This window comes from Taudactylus pleione, unplaced genomic scaffold (assembly GCF_031769625.1).
Source record: "Taudactylus pleione unplaced genomic scaffold, aTauple2 ptg000032l, whole genome shotgun sequence".
In the NCBI taxonomy this organism is placed as follows: domain Eukaryota; kingdom Metazoa; phylum Chordata; class Amphibia; order Anura; family Myobatrachidae; genus Taudactylus; species Taudactylus pleione.
Window position 1 is genome coordinate 2,360,358 of NW_028284434.1, and position 17,819 is coordinate 2,378,176.

General features: G+C 42.5%; 1 protein-coding gene and 1 pseudogene across 1 annotated transcript in view; both read right to left on the reverse strand.

The window, feature by feature from the left end:
* LOC148538908 (uromodulin-like) overlaps positions 1–17,819 on the reverse strand; it is a 202,808-nt gene that overhangs the window by 144,466 nt on the left and 40,523 nt on the right. The gene's annotated exons all lie outside the window — the stretch shown is intronic.
* LOC148538910 (RNA-binding protein 7 pseudogene) lies at positions 14,208–14,984 on the reverse strand (annotated as a pseudogene).

Below are 17,819 nucleotides of genomic sequence, written 5' to 3' on the forward strand. Positions count from 1 at the left end.
CATTTTTAAAATTTAAAGATGACAGCCGCAAGTCAATCATGGCTTGTGACATCCTCACCCCGCCCCCTCGGCTGGCTTATATAAATCCAGCGCGATGCACCATCAGGCCAATCCATATGTGGGGATGCAGCAGTGAAGAGCTGCCAAAGAGAGAAGAGGGCGGGGATGTGCTGGATGGGTGGCGCCCTCCAGGTGAAGTTGCAAAGGAAGTCCTGGGGCAGGTGGCACTATGAAAAAGAGCTTAAAAGCTGCCACCCCATGGTGAAGGTGCAGTAAAATAAAATAATAAAACAAACAGTGTCTGTTTTTTTATATTTATTTTATAGGGGTACTATAGGTACCTGCCCTTCTTGCTGGTACTTGTGGTTCTCCAAGTACCAGCATGCTGGGGAGGCTTGCTGGGACCTGTAGTTCTACTGCAAAATACAATATTATACTTCTACTTTTTTACACCACACTATCAACCCGGCACCCACCACCATGAAGAGGGGGACCACTTTATTCGTGGAGTCCCAAGCTCCCCAGGGATCCCTGGCTTGGAATGACTAGCGGTCAGGGTTGATATTTTGTCTAGGGGGCCTGGTGAAAGGGCTCCCCTGGCTGTGGCATAAGCCCCCACTAGAAAAAGTCCAGTGCTGGATCTGGAAACTACAGGGGAACCCTATTCATTCTTCCCCTGTATTTCCAGGACCAGCACAGAGCCCAGTGCTAGTTGCACTAAATACGGGGGACCCCTACATTGTTTGTCCCCTGTATTTTGGCAACAAGGACTGGTTCTGATCATTCCTGGTGCTGGCTGTGCTTAATACGGGGACCCCTACGTCATTTTTCCTCTGTATTTTCACAGTCAGGACAGGTGGTGAAAAACCCAGGGCTGGATGGTGAGGGGGGTGCTGGCACATTTCCCTTTTTTTAATTTTTATTTTACACAAATTAAATTTTTAACACAAATGCATAAATGGATCTCAGATTCATCCATGCATGTGTCTTATTTTCTCAGATGCATGCTAATGTATTGCCAGTACAGGCCCGCTTTGAGGATTCTATATGAGGGTTTTTTTTACGCAGCTTAGTATGCTCTGTTTCCCAATTAGATCCATTGAGGCTTTATGACTGTGGTAAATAAAGAGATTAACATAGTTGGATGGAACGTTTGGGGTCTAAATGTCCCAAATTAAGAAATATTGTGCTTTTATTATTTGTCTTTCAGAAACAACCTTATATGGTAGTAAAATATTGGCCCCTAAAAAGCTCTGGATAGAGTATATATACCATTCTAAATGTTCAAGTAATGCAAGAGGAGTTTTTGTTATTAATAAATAGTCAGTGCAGTTTCAGTCAGAATCCAGTTTGGTTTATAATCATGGTAGATTTCTATTTATTCGTGTTAATATAGATAGAATGTTGATTCATATACTAGCTGTGTATATTTCTCCTCCATATAGTAATGAGATTCTCAGCCAGGTGACTATGTTTGTTGTGAAATCCCCGGACACCCCGGTGATATGTTTGGGAGATTTTAACAATGTTATGGACCACTGTATGGATTGATGGAAGAAAGGTGGTAGTTGTGTTCCTTCCTTTCCCTCTCCCACCCCATTTGCTAGTCTGATCGCTGAAACAGACTGGTTTGAAATTTGGAGAGTTTGTAATTCTCTTGCTAATCAATATATGTGTCACTCAACTTCTTATAATCTGTTTTCTCATATAGATCTAGTATCGACCTTTTCCAGTATATCATTGGCAGTGTCTGAAGTGGTCTATTTGTCTAGAGGTGAAGAATAAAACCAAAATCTAGAAACAACCTGCGCCCCAAAGGACTGCCGCTCAGTCCACACTCAGGAGCACCACTCCTTCTAATATACAAAAAAACACAATATGAGTGGTCCAATAAGTGCTGTCCCCATATACAACTCGTCTTCTCTCCTGGATGACTCAATGATCTCATATAAGGAGAAAAGATAACATATAGTTATATTCCAGATTTAAATGTTTTTTTCTCAAATGGATGATCACACAGATAGAGACCACTCACCTAGAATAGGTGAGATATGTTCACATAAAGGTATCTTTATACATTCTACTCATCTGGTCTCAATTTTATTGATGATATTCAGGGCTTGTTCCCTTCTGGGACTAGACTCACCTGGAATCAGATCTACCCGTTCCGCAAAAGGTATCTTTACACCCTGAAATCAGTATTCCTCCATTCGTCTAGACGATAACCTTATATACCACATAACAAGAAGTCCACTTCTGATAAAATCAGTATTGTTTATTGTCCAAATATCATAAAAGGGTCTTCAATCCCATAAAATATAAAAATATTATCAAGCAATCTTCATAAAAAAGCAACAAGGTTGTCCCATGGACTGGAATAATATCCCATATAGGTACAAGGGCCACTTCACCCAGAATGGTGCGGACACCTAGCACCCAAGATGAAAAAAAGTACAGGGATAAATACCAGTCCAACTTGGGGTTCACCTTCTTATTCCACCAACGCGTTTCTGATTCAGAAGTCCTTCCTCAGGGTGTACTAAGATTCACAGGATCACCCTCCTATTTATACCTCTCAGTAAAAACAGGAAGTAAGATCCAAAGTGGGTCAATCGTGGGTAGTCTCTAAAACACGGCACATAATCCATCGTACCAACATATACTAAACATAACTTACACATCACATAAGCTACATATAATGTACCCTAACGTTTAGGTCTCCCTCCGTTAGTACATAGACGAAACTATGAAACAAATAATGCACACAATATATATAAAACGGACTCTAAGTGGGAGAATCCAGTCCATATTTTTAGAAAGGCCTCATGGATCCTTAAAACAACAGTCCCAAATTGGCGCCAAGAGCAATCACGAGCGTCAATGCTGGATCCATCGTAAATGCACGTGACTTCTGGTATGCGACTGCTACGTACACAGCACTTCCAGTTATTAGGTACCATCCGGACTTCTATTGTAGAGGACTCCAGGGAGCATTACAACATCTGGTCATGGCTGTTAGATGTCACGACCCTGTCTAGTTGTCACCTTTTTGCCTTGGGACTTACCCCTGTCAGCTCCCCATGGATCTGTGTGTGTAATTTGCCTGGAGGATTTGCTCTGATTATTGCACCTGGCCTCTCCTCTGACTGTGAGCACTGCTAGCCCTGATTGGAATCACAGGTGTGGTTCTGATTCACAGAGCTGCAGAGATGAATACTCCCTCTGCATGTTGTGCCTTCCACCACTCAGAATGCTACTACCAGACCACCTGTCTGTATCCACCAATTGCTGCCAGACCCATGGTATATATATCTTCTCCTGATAGCATTCTGGGCCTGAACATGTCGTCTTCCCGTGGTGTATGGTTCTTGCTGTTTCTGCATTCAAGTATATCCCTGAAATCTGCTACAGCAACCCCTGGAGCAATCCAGAAAACCTGTTACAGCTGTACCTGACAATCCAGTAAATCTGCTGGCAGCAACCCCCGGTGCTTCCAGAAAACCTGATACAGCCAAACCTGGAAATCCAGTAAGCCTGCTGACAGCAACCCCTGGTGCATCCTGAAAACCTTTCTACAGTCATACCTGACGTCCAGACGTCCTGTTACAGCAATTCCTGGCCTGTGCTTTGCTGCTAGTCCTACTCCTGGTTGGTCCCTGGCACTCTGTAAACCTGCATCGTGTCACCCTGCCTTGCTTCCTGCTGTGGATCAACTCCTGCTCCTTTTACCTACCTACTCCCTCCCTGAACCTAAAATTCCCAAACCTACCCATTCCTTCCTGAAACCTGTTATTCCCAATTATCCTATCCAGCCTGCACCTGAGTTCCAACCATGTCACAGCATTTCCGGATCACCCTGTTTTACCCTCGTCTCAGCATTACCTGATTTCCCTTCAGCCATTGTCACGTTATTCCAGTTCAGTTCACATTGTTCCAGTCCAGACTCAAGTTCCAAGCTCATCATTTCTATCCATGTAGCCACCCAGCTACCAGCGTCTACCCACGTCTATCCAGCCGCTCCACATAGCTACCAAGCTACCAGCATTTACCCACGGCTATCCAGCCGCTCCACGTAGCCACCCAGCTACCAACATCTACCCACGGCTTCCCAAGTCACAACAAGTAGCTTCCATGCTACCATCCGTCTGCAAGCCCATCTACTAGTAACCTGACCAGCTCAGTCAGCCTACCTGCCGGTCCCAGTCCGGTCCCTCTAAGTTCCTTCTGGTCACATTCCAACATCTCAAGTTTCCAGTTCCAGTCACTCATCACCAAAGGCAGTTCTCACTGCTACCCACTTCTTATAATAAAAGAGCTATTCATCTACATCATCTGTGGTTCCAGTCATGCCGGCCTCCATTGAAACCCGATCACCACCTGAGACAGGTAACTCACAGACACCAATTGTGACAGAATGTTCAGGCCCAACGATGGTGGCGGATCAAGCACTTATTAAGGGACGAGATGCTTTCCGTAACCTGGTCACCCGCTTGGATTCACTGGAGGCCGTACAGCATCAAGTGCTACAGCTTTTGAAAATCCTGAATAACCAGCTAGATGTTACCCAAACCTTACCTGAACCCCTAACTACCTTCCATCGACTGCTGGAACAGCTTCAGGCTCTACTCACCAAATTTTTTCAGATCATTCCTGAATTTCTTAGAGCTGCCTCTGTCTCGACTAAAACTTCTGCCTTGGAATCCCTAAGAAACAAGGATTCTTCCAACCAAGTAACGTCAGACATCGTAGTTACCCACGCCCCAAGCTCTCTGTGGCCGAACGCCAGCGGCGCAAAGATTTACAGCTCTGCCTCTATTGTGGGATTTCTGACCACTTCATTAAAGACTGTTTCCTTTGCAATTCCAGCAGTGATTCCAAGTGTCAACGTCTCAGTGCCCGTTCCGGCTCCAGTCTGGATTCTGCCCGTTCCGGCTCCAGCCCGGATTCTGCCCATTCTGGTCCCAACCCGGATTCTGCCCATTCTGGTCCCAACCTGGATTCTGCCCGTTCTGGCTCCAGCCCGGATTCTGTCCGTTCCGGCTCCAGCCCGGATTCTGCCCGTTCCGGCTCCAGCCTGGATTCTGCCCGTTCCGGCTCCAGCCTGGATTCTGCCTGTTCTGGCTCCAGCCCGGATTCTGCCCCTTCTGGTCCCAGCCTGAATTCTGCCCATTCCGGTCCCAGCCCAGATTCTACCCGTTCCGGTCCTAGCTCATATTCTGCCCATTCCGGTCCCAGCCTGGATTTTGCTTGTCCCAGTAGGGGACTCCAGTCAGCAGCCCCAGGAGGGGTCTCAAGTCTCATTCCCCAGGAAGGGGTCTCAAGTCTCGTACCCCAGGAGGGGGTCTCAAGTCTCGTACCCCAGGAGGATGTCTCATGTCTTGTACCCCAGGAGGGGGTTTCAAGTCTTGCACCCCAGCAAGGGGTTTCTACTCCCATTCCCCAGAAGGGGATCTCAAGTCTGGTACCCCAGGAGGGGGTCTCAGGTCTCGTACCCCTGGAAGGGGTTTCAAGTCTCGTGCCCCAGGAGGGGGTTTCAAGTCTCACGCCCCAGGAGGGGGTTTCAAGTCTCACGCCCCAGGAGGGGGTTTCAAGTCTCGCACCCCAGGAGGGGGTCTCAAGTCTCGCACCTCAGGAGGGGGTCTCAAGTCTCACGCCCCAGGAGGGGGTTTCAAGTCTCGCGCCCCAGGAGGGGGTCTCAAGTCTCGCACCTCAGGAGGGGGTCTCAAGTCTCATGCCTCAGGAGGGGGTTTCAAGTTCCAGTTATCAGGGAGAAGTGTCTTGTACTACAAAATCTGATTATGGTTCCTGTTCACCGTCTCCTGCATATATTGTTCCAGAAGATGACGATCTCTGTAGTCTGTTCTCAGCTTTGATTGTTGATGCTACTGTCTCTAGATCCTCTGGACCCCTTCCAGTCCCATCAGTTGGTCTGACAACCAAACATCTGTCAGCTTCTGTTGTTTTGACTCCTCATAAATTGGAGCATCCTCAAGTCTCTTCCAGCCCTGCACCTGAATGTGCTCCACAGTCCTTGAACACACTGGATTCGTCGGATACTCCAACATGCATTTATTTTAATGGGGACTTAATTCAATACTATGCTTTATTGAAACAATTCTTCGGTATGATGAATTCTTCTCTGCCATATGGAGTCAAGTCTACTAATATTGTAGAGTTTGTTATCTCATCTTTTCAAGGTAAAGCTTGGGACTGGGTTGCCCCTATTTACAACTCCAAAGATCCAATGCTTCAAAATATAAAGACTTTCAGTGAAGCTGTTGTCAAAGAATTTGGTCCTTACCCTGTAAACCAAAATTCTAGCGAAGTTCTCAGTTCCAAAATATTGTCCAAGCACTCTGTTTGTGCTACCAAGAATTCGTCCTCCACTCCTCTGTAATCCGAACAAGGTCAAGTTTTCAAGGGCCAGCGTGCTGAATTCCAGGCATTCCAAGAGAGCAGCACTTTTGAATCTGTAACCCAGAACATGACTTGTGCACACACCTCCTTGTCCCCGTTCTGCTACTGTTCCTCCCAAAATTCTAATCCTGTCCTTCCCAGCCACATATTTCGACAGGAGTTACCAAACATTCCTGGTCCGTTAGTTGGCACAAAACGTTCTCGCAGCAAAATGAAGAATCGGCGAAGGTCTTGAACTATATCCTTTGTAGACTTTCCACTCCAAATATCCCAAGAAATTGAGAATTGGGAAGATGTCTGAAGAAAGTTTTTGTTTTGCTGTCCGGAGTCCACCCATAAAGAGGGGGGTACTGTCACGACCCTGTCTAGTTGTCACCTTTTTGCCTTGGGACTTACCCCTGTCAGCTCCCCATGGATCTGTGTGTAATTTGCCTGGAGGATTTGCTCTGATTATTGCACCTGGCCTCTCCTCTGACTGTGAGCACTGCTAGCCCTGATTGGAATCACAGGTGTGGTTCTGATTCTCAGAGCTGCAGAGATGAAAACTCCCTCTGCATGTTGTGCCTTCCACCACTCAGAATGCTACTACCAGACCACCTGTCTGTATCCACCAATTGCTGCCAGACCCATGGTATATATACTTCTCCTGATAGCATTCTGGGCCTGAACATCTCGTCTTCCCGTGGTGTATGGTTCTTGCTGTTTCTGCATTCAAGTATATCCCTGAAATCTGCTACAGCAACCCCTGGAGCAATCCAGAAAACCTGTTACAGCTGTACCTGACAATCCAGTAAATCTGCTGGCAGCAACCCCCGGTGCTTCCAGAAAACCTGATACAGCCAAACCTGGCAATCCAGTAAGCCTGCTGACAGCAACCCCTGGTGCATCCTGAAAACCTTTCTACAGTCATACCTGACGTCCAGACGTCCTGTTACAGCAATTCCTGGCCTGTGCTTTGCTGCTAGTCCTACTCCTGGTTGGTCCCTGGCACTCTGTAAACCTGCATCGTGTCACCCTGCCTTGCTTCCTGCTGTGGATCAACTCCTGCTCCTTTTACCTACCTACTCCCTCCCTGAACCTAAAATTCCCAAACCTACCCATTCCTTCCTGAAACCTGTTATTCCCAATTATCCTATCCAGCCTGCACCTGAGTTCCAACCATGTCACAGCATTTCCGGATCACCCTGTTTTACCCTCGTCTCAGCATTACCTGATTTCCCTTCAGCCATTGTCACGTTATTCCAGTTCAGTTCACATTGTTCCAGTCCAGACTCAAGTTCCAAGCTCATCATTTCTATCCATGTAGCCACCCAGCTACCAGCGTCTACCCACGTCTATCCAGCCGCTCCACATAGCTACCAAGCTACCAGCATTTACCCACGGCTATCCAGCCGCTCCACGTAGCCACCCAGCTACCAACATCTACCCACGGCTTCCCAAGCCACAACAAGTAGCTTCCATGCTACCATCCATCTGCAAGCCCATTTACTAGTAACCCAACCAGCTCAACCAGCCTACCTGCCGGTCCCAGTCCGGTCCCTCCAAGTTCCTTTAGGTCACATTCCAACGTCTCAAGTTTCCAGTTCCAGTCACTCATCACCAAAGGCAGTTCTCACTGCTACCCACTTCTTATAATAAAAGAGCTATTCATCTACATCATCTGTGGTTCCAGTCATGCCGGCCTCCATTGAAACCCGATCACCACCTGAGACAGGTAACTCACAGACACCAATTGTGACATTAGAGACCCGCATCACATCTGGCTTTTGGAACGCACCCGGAAACGTTGATACCATACATTAGTGTTCATATTTAATACAACGGAATGTCTGCTATTTCTCTTATGGGTGCCATGTTGTAGAAGACCCAAGGAGTAGATAGTATTATGCAGATAGCAGCAAAATACATGCGGATTCCAATAAATGGGGAACATAAAGCAAAAAACAAATGATGTGTTAATAACACAGAAAACAGACCTTACATATGCAAATAAATAATCGTTATTATATAAACCAGATAATAGACAACTTCTAAAAACCATTTGGTCTCAAAATCAACATTGAGGCCACACTGTGTCAATGTCTTTAACTGATATATCATTTCCATTTCCATCTGGGCTAATTTGACATCTCTATCATTCACCCGCCAGTTAATTTTGGCAGTTTTGATGCCACAAAAAGAAACCAGATGTTTAATATCGCAGCCATGTGATGATTTGAAGTGTAAAGAGACATTATGTGTTTCAAGCCCTTTCTTTATGTTTCTGCCATGTTCAGCCAATATCACTTTTAACATTCTCGACGTCCTTCCCACATACTGGCTGCCACACAAACATTCCAAAAGATACACACAGTAACTGGTACTACACGTAATGAAATCCTTGATTTCGAACATTTTCCTCGTTCTTGTAGATTTAAAGTGTGTAATCTTGGAATTAGTGGATCTACATGTTTTACACATAATGCATGTACCGCAACGGAAAAACCCATTTGATTTAATTCCGCCAACCAATGGTTTAATGATAGCGCTTCGCACTACCTGATCCTTAATATTCCGTGCTCTATGATACACGAATCGAGGTTGTGGCTCTATATGATCTTTCAGTAGAGGATCCCTGGTCAGTATACTCCAATGTTTGGACACCATTTTTTCCAATTGTCTGTACTGACTATTATACCTAGTTATAAATGGTATTTTGGGTTTATTATCCTTCTTCACACTGCCAGTTTTATATAATGCTAGTTGTCTGTCTAAGTCGGCACCCTTTTGCTTTGCAGCACCTACCAATAGTCTATTATATCCCTTAGTTAGGAACTGTCCCTCCAATAAATCTGCCTGTGTTTCATAAGTGGATATGTCAGTGCAATTCCGTCTAATACACTGAAACTGACTATTGGGAATGCTTTTCAACCAATTATAGTGGTGGTTACTATCATTTTTTATAAATGAATTGCAATCTGTTGGTTTAACATAATTTTTAGTTTTTTATACAATTATTCTCAATATAGAGAGTAAAATCCAAAAAATCTACAGATACCTCACTGATATTAAATGCCAACTCTATATTGAATGTGTTGCTATTTAAATGTTGGCAAAATAGTTCCAAAGAAGCCTGGTCTCCCCTCCAAATAAACAAAATATCATCTATATAACGGCACCATGTCACCAGACTGGCTCCAAACTGGTGGCCATTCCAGACTGCCTGTGCCTCCCAACAGGCCATAAACAAATTAGCATAACTTGGAGCCAGTCTGGTGCCAATGGCTGTACCCGTCAATTGGAGGAAGAAGGAACCCTCATACCAGAAAAAGTTCCGCCAATCAGGACTGTGGGAAAACAAAGGTTTATAACCTCAGTAAATATATATTAAATGAATATGAACAAAGGATATTGGAGAGAGGTTTAAAATTCACCCCATCGAGTCATGTCAGGGACTTTGAGGTCTTTGTTGTTCAGCAAAAATTCATTAGGAGGTTAACTTTAAAACGTTTCTTTAGTGATTATCTGTTAACAGCTAATGAAAACTATTCAGTTTTTAAAAAGAAGTCCACCTTCTTCCCTACCCAAAAGAAGGGCTGCTTTATAGAGACCTTTGAATGGCTGGTAAAGGATGATTTAGAAAAAAATAGTTTTAAACCTCTTAAAAATATGAATTTATCTAAAGAGGAAAGCAATGCTGTCAAAACTTTAAGGGATAACACCCAAATTGTTATTAAACCAGCCGATAAGGGGGGAGTGTCGTAATTATGGATGTGGAGGATTACAATGGGGAAATTGTTAGACAATTATCGGATAGTTTGACGTATAAAAAGTTAAGGAATAATCCAACGGAGATGATAACTAAGAGATTGATGGTTTTTCTTACTTTATACACCACAAAATGTATAATCACGGAGACAGAACGTGACTATATAATAATAGATAGACCTTCGATTCCGGTGATATACGTGCCTCCGAAAGTACATAAAAATAGAGAGAGGCCTCCAGGTTGGCCCATTGTGGTTGGCACAAATTCAGTCTTGTCCAACTTGTCCCATTATCTTGATTGCAAGTTGCAACCATAGGTATGTGACACTCCTTCCTTTCTAAAGGACACAATATCAGTTATTAATGTCCTATCAGATATAGTATGGCAAGAGGGATATAGAATGGTGACGGCTGACGTCACCTCTCTATATACCATTATAGAACATCGGTTGGGTTTGAAGGCAGTCCAATTTTTTCTGGATAAGAGTTATAAAAGTGATGATTCTAAAACATTTATTTTGGATGGTATCAATATGATTTTGCAGAATAACTTTTTCTGGTATGACGGTTCCTTCTTCCTCCAATTGACGGGTACAGCCATGGGCACCAGACTGGCTCCAAATTATGCTAATGTGTTTATGGCCTGGTGGAAGGCACAGGCAGTCTGGAATGGCCACCAGTTTGGAGCCAGTCTGGTGACATGGTGCCGTTATATAGATGATATTTTGTTTATTTGGAGGGGAGACCAGGCTTCTTTGGAACTCTTTTGCCAACATTTAAATAGCAACACATTCAATATAGAGTTAACATTTAATATCAGTGAGGTATCTGTAGATTTTTTGAATCTTACTCTCTATATTGAGAATAATTGTATAAAAACAAAAAATTATATTAAACCTACAGATTGCAATTCATTTATAAAAAATGATAGTAACCACCACTATAATTGGTTGAAAAGCATTCCCAATAGTCAGTTTCAGTGTATTAGACAGAATTGCACTGACATATCCACTTATGAAACACAGGCAGATTTATTGGAGGGACAGTTCCTAACTAAGGGATATAATAGACTATTGGTAGGTGCTGCAAAGCAGAAGGGTGCCGACTTAGACAGACAACTAGCATTATCTAAAACTGGCGGTGTGAAGAAGGATAATAAACCAAAAATACCATTTATAACTAGGTATAATAGTCAGTACAGACAATTGGAAAAAATGGTGTCCAAACATTGGAGTATACTGACCAGGGATCCTCTACTGAAAGATCATATAGAGCCACAACCTCGATTCGTGTATCGTAGAGCACGGAATATTAAGGATCAGGTAGTGCGAAGCACTATCATTAAACCATTGGTTGGTGGAATTAAATCAAAAGGGTTTTTCCATTGCGGTACATGCATTATGTGTAAAACATGTAGATCCACTAATTCCAAGATTACACACTTTAAATCTACAAGAACGGGGAAAATGTTCGAAATCATTACGTGTAGTACCAGTTACTGTGTGTATCTTTTGGAATGTTCGTGTGGCAGCCAGTATGTGGGAAGGACGTCGAGAATGTTAAAAGTGATATTGGCTGAACATGGCAGAAACATAAAGAAAGGGCTTGAAACACATAATGTCTCTTTACACTTCAAATCATCACATGGCTGCGATATTAAACATCTGGTTTCTTTTTGTGGCATCAAAACTGCCAAAATTAACTGGCGGGTGAATGATAGAGATGTCAAATTAGCCCAGATGGAAATGGAAATGATATATCAGTTAAAGACATTGACACCGTGTGGCCTCAATGTTAATTTTGAGACCAAATGGTTTTTATAAGTTGTCTATTATCTGGTTTATATAATAACAATTATTTATTTGCATATGTAAGGTCTGTTTTCAGTGTTATTAACACATCGATTTGTTTTTTGTTTTATGTTCCCCATTTATTGGAATCTGCATGTATTTTGCTGCTATCTGCATAATACTATCTACTCCTTGGGTCTTCTACAACATGGCACCTATAAGAGAAATAGCGGACATTCCGTTGTATTGAATCGGAACACTAATGTATGGTATCAATGTTTCTGGGTGCGTTCCAAAAGCCGGAAGTGATGCGGGTCTCTAACTGCCGTGACCGGATGTTGTAATGCTCCCTGGAGTCCTCTACAATAGAAGTCCGGATGGTTCCTAATAACCAGAAGTGCCGTGTACGTAGCAGCCGCATACTGGAAGTCACGTGCATTTATGATGGATCAAGCATTGATGCTCGTGATTGCTCTTGGCGCCAATTTGGGACTTTAGTTTTTAGGATCAATGAGGCCCTTCTAAAAATATGGACTGGATTTTCCCACTTAGAGTCCGTTTTATATATATTGTGTGCATTATTTGTTTCATAGTTTCGTCTATGCACTAACGGAGGGAGACCTAAACGTTAGGGTACATTATATGTAGCTTATGTGATGTGTAAGTTATGTTTAGTATATGTTGGTACAATGGATTATGTGCCATGTTTTAGAGACTACCCACGATTGATCCACTTTGGATCTTACTTCCTGTTTGGACTGAGAGGTATAAATAGGAGGGTGATCCTGTGAATCTTAGTACACCCTGAGGAAGGACTTCTGAGTCAGAAACGCATTGGTGGAATAAGAAGGTGAACCCCAAGTTGGACTGGTATTTATCCCTGTACTTTTTTACATCTTGGGTGCTAGGTGTCCGCACCATTCCGGGTGGAGTGGCCCTTGTACCTATATGGGATATTAATCCAGTCCATGGGACAACCTTGTTGCTTTTTTATGAAGATTGCTTGATAATATTTTTATATTTTATGGGATTGAAGACCCTTTTATGATATTTGGACAATAAACAATACTGATTTTATCAGAAGTGGACTTCTTGTTATGCGGTATATAAGATTATCATCTAGACGAATGGAGGAATACTGATTTCATGGTGTAAAGATACCTTTTGCGGAATGGGTAGATCTGATTCCAGGTGAGTCTCGTCCCAGAAGGGAACAAGCCCTGAATATCACCAATAAAATTGGGACCAGATGAGTAGAATGTATAAAGATACCTTTATGTGAACATATCTCACCTATTCTAGGTGAGTGGTCTCTATCTGTGTGATCATCCATTTGAGAAAAAAACGTTTAAATCTGGAATATAACTATATGTTATCTTTTCTCCTTATTTGAGATCATTGAGTCATCCAGGAGAGAAGACGAGTTGTATATGGGGACAGCACTTATTGGACCACTCATATTGTGTTTATTTGTCTAGAGGTATCTCTGACCACTCTCCTGTGCTACTTACTTACTCCTGGTCTCAAAATATGGGGGCAAGTTTTTGAAAGTTCAACCCATTTTGGTTGTCTCTAATTGGGGTAGGCAGTAAACTAGTTGCTGCATGGGGGAGTTTTGGATCAGAGAATGTTTCTTATTTAGATCCTACTATTAGGCATGATGCCTTTAAGGCCTATATGTGGGGCTGTTCTACACCTTTCCAGATCACACTTCCCTCCCACCCTGCGTAATATCTCGAAAGAAGAGTGTAGAAGAATATTGGTTGCTGTTTCTTGTTTATACAGGGAAGTTTCAATCGTGTTAGTGTGACCTCTATAAATAAGGAGCTCAAGGTATGAGATTTTTTTCCTTGTTAATGCTGAAGGTCAATTTAAGGTTGACATCATTGTCAATCAGAGTTTTCACAAAATCCTTTAAGGAGTTCTCATCACCTCCAATATAAAAAACATGTCATCTATATACCTTAGCCATGTGATGATGTTTCTTGTATGGGGGTTAATTCTGATCAGAAAACACGTATTCCCTCTCCCAGCAACCTAATCTAAAAGAATGTCTCTTCTGTTAACCATGTGTTCTATTTTGCCATGTTTATTATAACACTTATCTGAGAGATGATAACTGTTTTTCAATACTCTGGTCCTTTAGAGGATACCTAACAGCTCAAGGAAAGATTTTTTTTTGCGTAGAAGTAAAAGAAGAGAGTCTTCTGATCAAACAGAGATCCAGTAAAAAGTAGACGTGACCGTGACAGATTAGTGGTGAGATGAATGCCACCTAGGCTATTTTCTCTGGCTTTGACTCCAGCCATCAGTGCCATGATAGTGCTCCTCTTGACCTCCTCTGTAGTATGCATCTCTGCAACTGTGGTAACTCTCCTTTAGATAAGGATGAGAGCTATGGCTTCTACTGGATCGGTGGCTGGAAGAGGAATCATACCTGTGTGGGGGAGAATGATCAGATCTGTGACTGTACCGATTTTGGTGAGGTGGATAATGTGATGGTGAGTAACTGGGTTGGGCCATCATTGCTGGGCTGGATCCATGAGAGGTTTCCGACCTATAGAAGTTATTCATCATTGCTTGTCTTTGAAGATTGTCTGGAGAAGAGTAAGATCTCTGATAGTTTGGAACAGGAGGTGAAAGTTCAGAGTATTTCATGAACTCCCCATTGCCATCATGCCTGCAGTAATGTGTTGCTGGACTGTTTCCAGTAAAATTGCCATTTCCTTGTGGTGAGTAGGCTGTGCTATTTGCTTCTGCGGAGCCATGGCTGCTTGCTGATCTGAATTGAATTTTCAGTGGCCTCCCAAAGAGTTCGATTCAATTTAACAAACTCATTCCATAGGCAGCAGACTCCTCATATTTGAAATTAACAAAAGCAAATTGTTTCGACTTTCCATCCTTCTCCTTTCGATTTTTAACATTAATTGCAGGACCATCCTGCAGAAACAGCTCGAACAGGATCTCTTTGGTGGCCCTGGGATCTAAGTTCCCCACGAACAGCATCCTATCAGCCTCGGCTGTGCCCATTTCTCTCTTGAGTCCCGTCCTGTGTGCCTAGCAGCAGCAGTCGATGGGTGACAAGATAAGTCACAGCGCAGCGTCTTTTGGGGCCTAGTTTTTCAAACTGCCATCCTGTCTGCCACTGCAGTGCCACTCCTAGATGGGCCACGTGTTTGTCCCACCCACTTGTGTCGCTTAGCATAGTCATCCAGCTACCTCGGTGAACCTTTTGGCCTAAAAGCAATATTGTGAGGTGTGAGGTGTTCAGAATAGACTGGAAATTAATGTTATTGAGGTTAATAATAGCGTAGGAATGAAAAAAATTTTTTGTGATTTTAGCTGTTTTTATGCTTTTAAAAAAAAAATACAGATCCAAAACACAAAACACAAAACTTGGAAGGGGTGTTTTGGCAAAACCAATCCAGATCCAAAACACAAAGAAAGATCCATAGCCAAAACCAAAACACAAAACATGAAAAGTGGCTGGTGCACACCCCTAGAATGTACAAACAAATGATGTGTTAATCATAACAATGCATACCCATAAATGTGGCAAAATTAAGCCACCATTATAAAACATATTAGATATATAGAAAATATATTGATCTGACTATCTATTATTTATAGCCTTGTAATTTTAGTTTGTTACCTCTGTTATAGATATTTTTATGTATAGATATATATGTCATTTTTAAATGGATAAGCTATGTATTTATGTATTTATTATTCTGATATAATATTGTTTATATGTCTGATTTATTTGGATGAAAGGAGAGATATGAGTATTTCCCGAATCCTAGAATGATATGGTGGTGTATTTATATGCTATGTAGCAAACTATGACAAAATAGCGTTTTTATATTGAAAAAACACTACGTGAGAGATATGTCTACAACAAAATGGCGTCCGCTATATAAAAAATGTGTATAAACTTTACAACATTGTATAAAGGTTGGAGTAGATTGATAGCCGCTAGTTGCATTGCTGATCATAGGTATGGAATGAAATATGAGTGCCGCATGCTAGCGGTAGTGAAATTGAGCCACTGTGACTGTGAAAGTTCCCGCGCATGTGCGGGACACTTAGACGTGGAAACACAACAGATGTTGGAACGCATATACTGTCGCGAGATTGTAGTGATCCCGCGCAGCCGCAGAATGCTACACAATGGCAGAAACGAAAATACCATATCTAGTAGATTGCCCACTGTGACCGTGAGAGTTCCCGCGCCTGCGCAGGAGACTTAGACGCGGAAACACAACAAATGTTGGAACACATATACTGCCGCGAGACTGTAGTGATCCCGCGCAGCCGCGTAATGCTCCGAAACGGCGGAAACCGGAAATACCATATAGAGTAATTGCCTAATCATAGGAGTGAGTATATAAGTCAGATTAGCCAGTATATTCTCTATCCTCCTAACGAAGTCCAGCTGATATAGCGTGAGTGACGAAACGCGTTGAGGGTGGTAACACTGCTGATGTCCTAAATCCAGTTTTGTTTGGACAACTCAGATAAGCTTTTCAAAAACTTTTTAAATGTAATTATATTGTTTGTGTGTTATTTGTTCTATATTAAACTCAAAAAATTACTACACTATGAGAGTGTTCTTCTCTCTTTCTCTTTGGTTGAGCCCCATGTTCAAAGGATCTATTGAATGAAGTTTAAAAGATACTGACTACGTGATTGTTCTTACAACATTTGGGGTACGCATATTTGATTACCTTACCATTTATATAATTAATTCCCATCAATTACTACACCATAAGGCGCTTGTTCTCTCACCCTTTTGTTTTCTATAAATTACCTATGACCTTATGAACAACGGTCTACTGGAGAGTTGAAGGCTGCCACTGCTACAACAGGAGGTGTATTGTGAAAGGAATATTTTACATATAAAATCCAGATCACTGATATCAACGAGGGAGTGTGGCGCCATTTTTAGTACCATATTTAGTACCATATTTAGCCATATATATATATATATATATATATACTAAAATCTGTAATCTCTCTTTCTCTACTGGTATCTTTCCATCACTGTTCAAGCATGCAGTGATCACTCCCATTTTGAAAAAACAAAATTCTGACCCTAACTCTCTCTCAAATTACCGTCCTATCTCCCATCTACCTTGCCCCTCCAAGCTACTGGAGAGACTTGCCTACACTCGCCTCACACACTTTCTTAACACCCACAACTTATTGGATCCACTTCAGTCAGGCTTTCGTTCCCAACACTCCACTGAGACAGCACTGACTAAGGTAGTAAATAATCTGGTCACTGCCAAGGCTAAAGGCCATTATTCACTTCTAATTTTTCTAGATCTCACAGCTGCCTTTGACACTGTTGACCACTCTCTTCTCATACAAACACTACAATCCATAGGTCTTCAAGACACAGCCCTTTCTTGGTTCTCATCTTACCTATCTAATCGCTCTTTCACTATTCGCTTTTCTGATTCTACCTCCACTTCGCTACCTCTATCAGTTGGAGTACCACAAGGTTCAGTATTAGGTCCTCTGCTTTTCTCAATATATACCACCTCTCTTTGCAAACTAATCAGCTCTTTTGGTTTTCAGTATCATCTGTACGCGAACGATACTCAAATTTACCTATCCTCCCCAGATTTGTCACCATCTGTGCTGGTCCGTGTCACTGAATGTCTCTCTGCCATTTCATCTTGGATGTCATCTCGCCACCTCAAACTTAATATATCCAAAACAGAATTAATTATATTTCCACCAGCCAATAGCAGTTACCAACCTGATATCTCTATTACTGTTGACAACTCGACAATCTACCCCACCCCACAAGCTCGCTGCCTAGGTGTCATCCTTGACTCTGAACTGTCTTTTGTTCCC